Raw genomic sequence first — 9,484 nt, 5'->3', positions numbered from 1 at the left:
TAGATAAAGCTTTCTTTCAATTACACCCTTTTGAAACTGTGTCATGGACGGATTCATGAAGGGACATTCAGGAGCACTGTCAGGCCTGTCGGGAAATAGGAATTATCTTCATATAAAAACTGGAGAGAAGCTGTCTGAGAGACTGCTTTGTGATGTGTCCATTCCTCTCAGGGCATTATACCTCTTTTCTCATAAGGTAGTGTTTGAACACTTTTCCTGTAAAACTAAAAATGTGATATTTTGCAGCACATTGAAGACTATGGTGAAAAGTGAAATATCCTGAAATGAAATGCTGAAATAAAACCTAGAAAGAAGCGTTCCAATAATCTGCTCTCTGATGTGTGCTTTCATTTCAGAGAGTTAAAGCTTCCAATACGTTGCTCAGATTGGAAAGAGTGTCTTGTGGAATCTGTGAAGGGATATTAAGTGGTGCCCGGAGGCTTGTGGTGAGAAAGGAAACGTCTTCCAATGAAAACTGGAGAGAGGCTTTCGGAGCAACTACTTTGTGATGTGTGTATTCATCTCATAGAGTTAAGTCATTCTTTGGATTGAGCAGTTTGAAATCACTGTTTCTGTGGATCCTGAGAAAGGACATTTGGGAACGCTCTTAAGAATATGCTGAAAAAGAAATACCCTCTGATAAAAACCAGAAGGAAACTTTCTGTGAAACTGCACTAGGCCACGTGAAGTCGACTCACACAGTTAAGCTTCTGTTTTCATTGAGGAGTATTCTAACACAGTTTTAGGTTTGTCACCTAAGGGACACTCGGGAACGCTTTGAGGTTATGGTGAGAAAGGAAATATCTTCAGATAGATACTGGAGAGATTTCCGAAGATCTGCTTTGTGACGAGTGCATTTAGCTCATGAAGTTTTATCTTTCTTCTCTTTGAGAATTGGTGAATCCCATTTGGAGAAAAAGCTACCAGGGTACATTTGGGAGTATATGAACAGCTACAGTGAAAAAGGAAGTATCCTCAGAGAAAACCTGGAAAAATGCTTTCTGTGAAACTACTTTGTGATAGATGCGCCTATTCATCTCACATAGACAAAGTTTTCTATCTATTACTCAGTTTAGAAACTGAGTAATGGACGAATTTGCGAAGGGACATTCGAGAGCACATTCAGGACTGTGGGGATATAGGAAATATTGTCAGATAATAACTGAAGAGAAGCTTTCTGAGAAACTGCTTTGTGATGTGTGCATTCCACTCAGGGAGTTATACCTCTTTTCTCCTAAGACAGTGAACACCGCTCCTGTAAACCTGAAAAAGTGATATTTTGCAGTGCATTGAAGACTATGGCAAAAAGTGCAATATCCTGAAAGAAAATAAAGAAGGAAGCATTCCAAGAAAGTGCTCTCTGACGTGTGCATTTATTTCAAAGAATTAAAGTTTACACTACATTTCCCAGTTTTATAAACTCTATCTTTGAAGAATCTTTGAAGGGATATTTAGAGGTGCCCAGAGGCTTCCAGTGAGAAAGGAAACGTCTTCCAATGAAAACCGCACAGAAGCTTTCAGAGCACCTGCTTTGTGATGTGTGTATTCATCTCATACAGTTAAATCGTTCTTTGGATTCAGCAGTTTGAAATCACTCTTTCTGTGGAACCTGAAAAAGGACACTTTCAAACGCTCTTAAGAATGTGCTGAAAAGGAAATACCCTCCTATAAATCCAGAAGGAAACTTTCAGTGAAACTGGTCTACATCACTTGAAGTCTACTCGCTCAGTTAAGCTTTTTTTCTCATTCAGCAGTATTCAAACATTGTTTTATTCTAGTCAGCTAAGGGATACTCGAGAATGCTTTGAGGCTTATGGTGAAAATGGAAATGTTTCCAGATAGATACTGGAGAGATCTTCGAGGAGTTGCTTTGTGACGTGTGCATTCGACTCACAGAGTTATACTTTTCTTCTCATAGGGAATTGGGGGATTCCGCTTGCAGAAAACGGTACCAGGGGACATTTGGGAGTATATGGATGTCTACAGTGTTAAAGGATGTATTGTCAGTCAAAAACTGGAAAGAAGCTTTCTGTGAAACTGCTTTGTGATAGATACGTCTATTCCTCTCACATAGATAAAACTTTCTTTCTATTACGCAGTTTTGAAACTGCATCATATACGGATTCGTGAAGGAACATTCGGAGCACTTTCAGACTTGTGGGAAACTAGGAAATATCTCCAGATAAAAACTATAGGGAAACTTTCTGAGAAACTGCTTTGTGATGTGTGCTTTCCACTCGAGGAATTATACTTCTTTTCTTCTCAGGCAGTGTTTCAACCCTGTTCCTGTAAAACTGAAAACTGGTATTTTGCAGCGCTTTGAAGACTGTGGCGAAAAGTGAAATATCCTGAAATAAAACCCAGAAAGAAGCATTCCAAGAAACTGCTATCCGATGTGTGCATTCATTTCAGAGAGTTAAAGCTTACACTACGTTGCCCAGTTTGCAAATTCTGTCTTTCAGGAACGCATGAAGGGATATTAAGTAGTGCCCATTTGCCTGTGGTGAGCAAGGAAATGTCTTCTGATGAAAACTGCAGAGAAGCTTTCTGAGCAACTGCTTTGTGATGTGTGTATTCATCTCATAGTGTTAAATCATTCTTTGGATTGAGGAGATTGAATTCACTGCTTCTGTGGAATCTGAGGAGGGACATTTGGGAATGATCTTTAGAATATGGAGAAAGAAATATCCTCAGATAAAAACCAGAAGGAAGCTTTCTGTGAAACTCCTGTGTGTCTTGTGACTTCCTCTTGCTCAGTTAAGCTTCTCTTTTCACTGAGCAGTTTTCTAACATTGTTCATGTTTAGCGTATGAAGGGATATACGGGAGCACTTTGAGGCTTATGGTGAAAAATAAAATACATTCAGATAGAAACTGGAGAGAAGCTTTAAGACGAATTGGTTCGTGAGGTGTGCATCCCACTCACAGTATTATACCTCTCTTCTCATACAGCATCATGGAAACCCTGTTGGAGGAAAAGGTACCAAGGGCTACTCGAAGGCATATTGACGAATATGGTGAAAAGGGAAAGAGCCGTAGACTAAAACTGGAAAGAAGCTTTCTGTGAAACGGCTCCATGATACGTGTATTCTTCTCTAATAGATAAAGCTTTCTTTACATTACGCTGCTTGGAAACTCCATCATGGACAGATCCGTGATGGGATATTTGGGATCACATTTGGGCCTATGGTGCAAAAGGAAATATCATCAGATAAAAACTGGAGAGAAGCTTTCTGAAAAACTGCGTGGTGATGTGTGCATTCCACTCAGGGAGTTATACCTTTCTTCTCTTAAGGCACTGTTTGAACACTATTCCTGTAAAACAAAAAAAAAGTTGTGTTCGGAGCACATTGAAGACTATGGCAAAAAGTGATAATTGTCAAATAAAACCCGGAAAGAAGCATTCCAAGAAACTGCTCTCTGACATGTTAATTCATTTCAGAGATTTAACGCTCACACTACATTTCCCAGTTTGGAAAGTCTGTCTTTGAGGTTTCTGCGAAGGGATATTAAATGGCAACTGGAGGGCTGTGGCAAGCAAGGAAATGTCTTCCATTGAAAATTGGAGAGAAGCTTTCTGAGCAACTCTTTTGTGATGTTTGTATGCATCCCATAGAGTTAAATCATTCTTCAGATTGAGCAGTTTGAAATCACTGTTTCTGTGGAATCTGAGAAAGGACATTTGGAAACGTTCTTCAGAATATCCTGAAAAAGAAATAACGTCAGATAGAAACCAGAAGGAAGCTTTCTGTGAAACTGCTCTGTGATATGTGTATTCTTCACACATAGATAAAGCTTTCTTCACATTACACAGGTTGGAAACTCTGTCATGGACGGATCTGTGAAGGGAGATTCAGGAGTATATTCTGGACTATGGTGAAAAAGGAAATATCTTCAGATAAAAACTGGACAGAAGCTTTTTGTGAATATGCTTTTTGCTATGTTTATTCATCTCACATTGATAAAGCTTTCTATACATTACGCATCTTGGAAACTCTGTCATGGATGGATCTGCAAAGGGATATTCAGGAGTACATTCAGGCCTATGCTGAAAATGGAAATAACTTCAGATAAAAACTGGAGAGAAGCATTCTGAGAAACTGTTTTGTGACGTGTGCATTCCACTCAGGGAGTTCTACCTCTTTTCTCATAAGGCAGGGTTTGAACACTGTTCCTGTAAAACTGAAAAATTGATATTATGGAGCACATTGAAGACTATGGCAAAAAGTGAAATATCCTCAAATAACACCCAGAAAGAAACATTCCAAGAAACTGCTCTGTGATATGTGCATTCATTTAACTGAGTTAAAGCTTACTCTAAAATGCCCTGTTTTGAAACTCTGTCTTTGAGAAATCTGCAATGGGATATTGTGTGTCTCCCAGAGGTCTGTGGAGACCAAGGAAATGTCTTCCGTTGAAAACTGGAGAGAGCCTTTTTGAGCAGCTGCTTTGTGATGTGTGTATTTTTCTCATAGAGATAAATCATTCTTTGAATTGAAGAGTTTGAATCACTGTTTCTGCGGAAACTGAGAAAGGACATTTGGGAACGCTCTTCAGAATATGCTGAAAAAGAAATACCCTCAGATCAAAAACAGAAGGAAGCTTTCTGTGACACTGCTCTGTTTAGTCTGCGAAGGGATATTCGGGCGTGCTATGAGGCTTATGGTGAAAACGGAAATATCTTCAGATAGAAACTGGAGAGAAGCTTTCAGAGGAGCTGCTTTGTGATGTGTGCATTTCAATCACAGAGTTATACCTTCCTTTTCATAGAGGATTTGGGAATCTCTTTTGTAGAAAAAGCTACCAAGGGACATTCGGGAGTATACATATTGTTATTGTGAAAAAGGAAATATCCTCACACAAAAACTGGAAAGAAGCTTTATGTGAAACTGCTTTGTGATATATATATTTATTCTCTCCTATAGATAAAACTTTCTTTATATTACGCAGTTTGGAAACTCCATCATAAACGGATCCTAGAATGGAAATTCAGGAGCACATTCAGGCCTATGGTGAAAAAGGAAATATTTTCAGATAAAAATTGGAAAGAGGTTTTATGAGAAACTACTTTGTGATGTATGCATTCCACTCAGGGGTTAAACCTCTTTTCCATAAGGCAGTGTATGAACACCATTCCTGTAAAACCAAAAAACTAATATTCAGAGTGCATTGAAGACTATGGCAAAAAGTGAAATATCCTCCAATAAAACCCAGAAAGAAGCATTCCAAGAAACTGCTCTCTGATATGTGCATTCATTTCACAGAGTTAAAGCTTTCTCTATGTTGCCCAGTTTGGAATCTCTGTCTTTGAGGAATCTGCGAAGGGATATTAAGTGGCGCCCAGAGGACTGTGGTGAGCAAGGGAATGTCTTCCATTGAAAACTGGAGCGAAGATTTCTGACCAACTGTTTTGTAATGTGTGTATTCATCTCATGGTGTTAAATCAGTCTTTGGAGAGAGCAGTTTGAAATTCCTGTTAATGTGGAACCTGTGAAGGGACATTTGGGAATGCTGTTTAGAGTATGCTGAAAAAGAAATACCCTCAGATAAAAACCAGAAGTAAGGTTTCTGTGAAGCTGCTCTGTATTTTGTGAATTCGACTTGCACAGTTAAGCTTCTCTTTTCATTGAGCTGTATTTTACCACTGTTTCTGTTTAGTCTGTGAAGGGATACTTGGTAGCACTTTGTGGTTTATGGTAAAAATGGAAATATCTTCAGATAGACACTGGAGAGAAGCATTCTGAGGACCTGCTTTGTGACGTTTGCATTTCACTCACCGAGTTATACCTTTATTCTCATAGAGGATTGGGGAATCCCTTTTGGAGAAAAAGCTACCAAGGGACATTAGGGAGTAAATGGACGGATATGGTGAAAAAGGAAATATTCTCAGACAAAAACTGGAATGAAATTTTCTGTGAAACTACTTTGTGATAAATATATTTATTCATCTTACATAGATAAAACTTTCTTTCTATTACGCAGTTTGAAATCTCCGTCATGGATGGATCCGCAAAGGGACATCTGGGAGCACATTCAGGCCTATAGTGAAAAAGGAAATCTCTTCAGATAAAAACTGGAGAGAAGCTTTCTGAGAAACCGTTTTGTGACATGTGCATTCCACTCACAGTGTTATACCGCTCTTCTCAAACAGCATCGGTTAAACCCTTTTGGAGAAAAAGATACCAAGGGATATTTGGGAACATATTTATGCATATGGAGAAAAGAGAAATAGCCCCAGACAAAAACTACAAAGAAGCTTTCTGTGAAACTCTTCTGTGCTATGTGTATTCATCTCACATAGATAAAGCTTTCTTTACATTACGCTGCTTGGAAACTCTGTCTTGGACGGATCTGTGAAGGGACATTCGGGAGCACATTCAGGATTATGGGGAAAATCGAAATATCTTCAGACAAAAACTGGAGAGAAGCTTTCTGAGAAACTGCTTTGTGATGTGTGCATTCCACTTAGGGAGTTATACCTCTTTTCTCATTAGGCAGTGTTTCATCACTGTTCCTGTGAAACCAAACAAGTGATATTTCAGAGCATGTTGAGGACAATGGCGGAAAGTGAAATATCCTCAAATAGAACCCAGTAAGAAGGGTTCCATGAAACTGCTCTCTGATATGTGTATTAATGTGACAGAGTTGAAACTTACTCTACATTGCCCAATTTGGAAATTGCATCTTTGAGGAATCTGCGAAGGGATATTTAGTGGCACCTGGAGGCCTGTGGTGAGCAAGGAAATGCCTTCCATTCAAAACTAGAGAGAAGCTTTATGAGCAACTGCTTTGTGTAGTGTATTCATCTCGTAGAGTTAAATCATTCTTTGGATTGAGCAGTTTGAAATCACTGTTTCTGTGGAACCTGAGAAAGGAAATTTGGGAACGCTCTTTAGAATATGCTGAAAAAGAAATACCTTCAGATAAAAACCAGAAGCAAGCTTCCTGTGAAACTGCTCTGTTTCATGTGAATTTCAATCACCCAGTTAAGCTTCACTTTTCATTGGGTAGTTTCCTAACACTGTTTATGTTTAGGGTGTGTAAGGATATTCGGGAACACTTTGAGACTTACGATGAAAAAGGAAATATGTTCTGATAGAAACTAGAGAGAACCTCTCCGAGGTGCTGCTTTGTGACGTGTGCATTCCACTCACATTGTTATACCTCTCTTCTCATACAGTATCTAGGAAACCCTTTCTGTGAAACTGTTCTTAGATACATGTATTCATCTCACATAGATATATCTTTCTCTACATTTTGAAGCTTTGAAACTATGTCATGGATGGATCTGTGAAGGGATATTCGGGAGCACTTTCAGGACTATGGTGAAAAAGGAAACATCTTCAGATAGAACCTGGAAAGAAGCTTTCTGTGAATCTGCTTTTTGCTGTGTTTATTCATCTCACATAGATAAACTTTCTTTATATTACACAGTTTGGAAACTCCATCAAGGAGGGACCCATGACGGCATATTCGAAAGCGCATTCAGGCCTATGGTGAAAAAGGAAATATATTCAGATAAAAACTGGAGAGAAGCTTTCTGAGAAACTAATTTGTGATGTGTGTATTCCACTCAGGGAGTTATACTTCTTTACTTATAAGGCAGTGTTTGAACACTGTTCCTGTAAAACGAAAAAGTGGTATTTTGTAGTGCATTGAAAACTATGGCAAAAAGTGATATATCCTCAAATAAAACCCAGAAAGAAGCATACCAAGAACTGCTCTCGGATATGTGCATTCATTTCACAGAGGTAAAGCTTACACTATATTGCCCAGTTTGCAAATTCTGTCTTTCAGGAATCTGCAAAGGGATATTAAGTGGTGCCCATTTGCCTGTGGTGAGCAAGGAAATGTCTTCCGATGAAAACTGCAGAGAAGCTTTCTGAGCAAATGCTTTGTGATGTGTGTATTCATCTTATAGAGTTAAATCATTCTTTGGATTGAGCAGTTCGAATTCACTACTTCTGTGGAATCTGAGGCGGGACATTTGGGAATGCTCATTAGAATATGCTGAAAAAGAAATACCCTCAGATAAGAAGCAGAAGGAAGCTTTCTGTGAAACTGCTCTATATCGTGTGAATTCCCCTCACACAATTAAGCTTTTCCTTTCATTGAGCATTATTCTAACACTGTGTTTACTCTGTGAAGGGATATTCGGGACTGCTTTGAGGCTTACGATGAAAAAGCAAATATGTTTCAATAGAAACTGGAGAGAAGCTTTCTGAGGAACTGCTTTGTGACATGTGCATTCCACTCACAGATTTATACCTTTCTTCTCATAGAGTAATGGGGAATCCCTTTTGGAGAAAAGATACCAAGGGACATTTGGGAGTATATGGACGGCTATGGTGGAAAAGTAAATATCCTCAGACAAAAACTGGAGAGAATTTTCTGTGAAACTGCTTTGTGATAGATATGTTTATTCATCTCAAAGAGATAAAAGTTTCCTTATATTACGCAGTTTGGATACTCCCTCATGGATAGATCCACAAAAGGACATTGTTGATCACATTCAGGACTATGGTGAAAAAAGAAATATCTTCAGATAAAAACTGGAGAGAAGCTTTCTGAGAAACGGTTTTGTGATGTGTGCATTCCACTCATGGAGTTATACCTCTTTTCTCATAAGGCAGTGTTTGTGCACCGTTCCTGTAAAAATTTAAAAGTGTTATTTCAGAGTGCATTGAAGACTATGGCGAAAAGTGAATTATCCTCAAATAAAACCCAGAAAGAAGCGTTCCAAGAAACTGCTCTCGGATATGTGCATTCACTTCACAGAATTAAAGCATGCTCTACATTGCCCAGTTTGCAAACTCTGTCTTTGAGGAATATGCGAAGGGATGTTAAGTGGCACCCTGGAGGCCTGTGGTGAGCAAGGAAATGTTTTCCCATGAAAACTGGAGAGAAGCTTTTTGAGCAACTGCTTTGTGATGGGTGTATTCAACTCATAGAGTTAAATCATTCTTTGGATTGAGCAGTTTGAAATCACTGGTTCTGTGGTATCTCAGGAAGGACATTTGGGATCGTTCTTTGGAATATGGAGAAAGAAATATCCTCAGATGAAAATCAGAAGGAAGCTTTCTGTGAAACTGCTATGTGTCGTGTGAATTCCTCTCACTCAGGTAAGCTTCCCTTTTCATTGAGAGTTTTCTAACACTGCTTATATTTAGCATGCAAAAGGATATTCGGAAGCGTTTTGAGTCATACAGTGAGAAAGGAAATATGTTCAGATAGAAACTGGAGAGAAGCTTTTCGAGGAACTGCTTTGTGACGTGAGCATTTCACTCACAGTATTGTAAGTCTCTTCTCATACAGTTTCGGGGAAACCCTTTTGGAGAATAAGGTACCAGGGGATATCTGGGAGCATATTGATGCCCACAGTGAAAAGGGAAAGAGCTCAGACAAATGCTGGAAAGAAGCTTTCTATGAAACTGCTCTGTGATATGTGTATTCATTTCACATAGATAAAGATTTCTTTACATTAA

Source organism: Theropithecus gelada, chromosome 10 (genome assembly GCF_003255815.1).
Source record: "Theropithecus gelada isolate Dixy chromosome 10, Tgel_1.0, whole genome shotgun sequence".
Classification (NCBI taxonomy): Eukaryota; Metazoa; Chordata; class Mammalia; order Primates; family Cercopithecidae; genus Theropithecus; species Theropithecus gelada.
The sequence above is the reverse complement of the archived record's forward strand: the minus strand, read 5'-3'. Positions refer to the sequence as shown.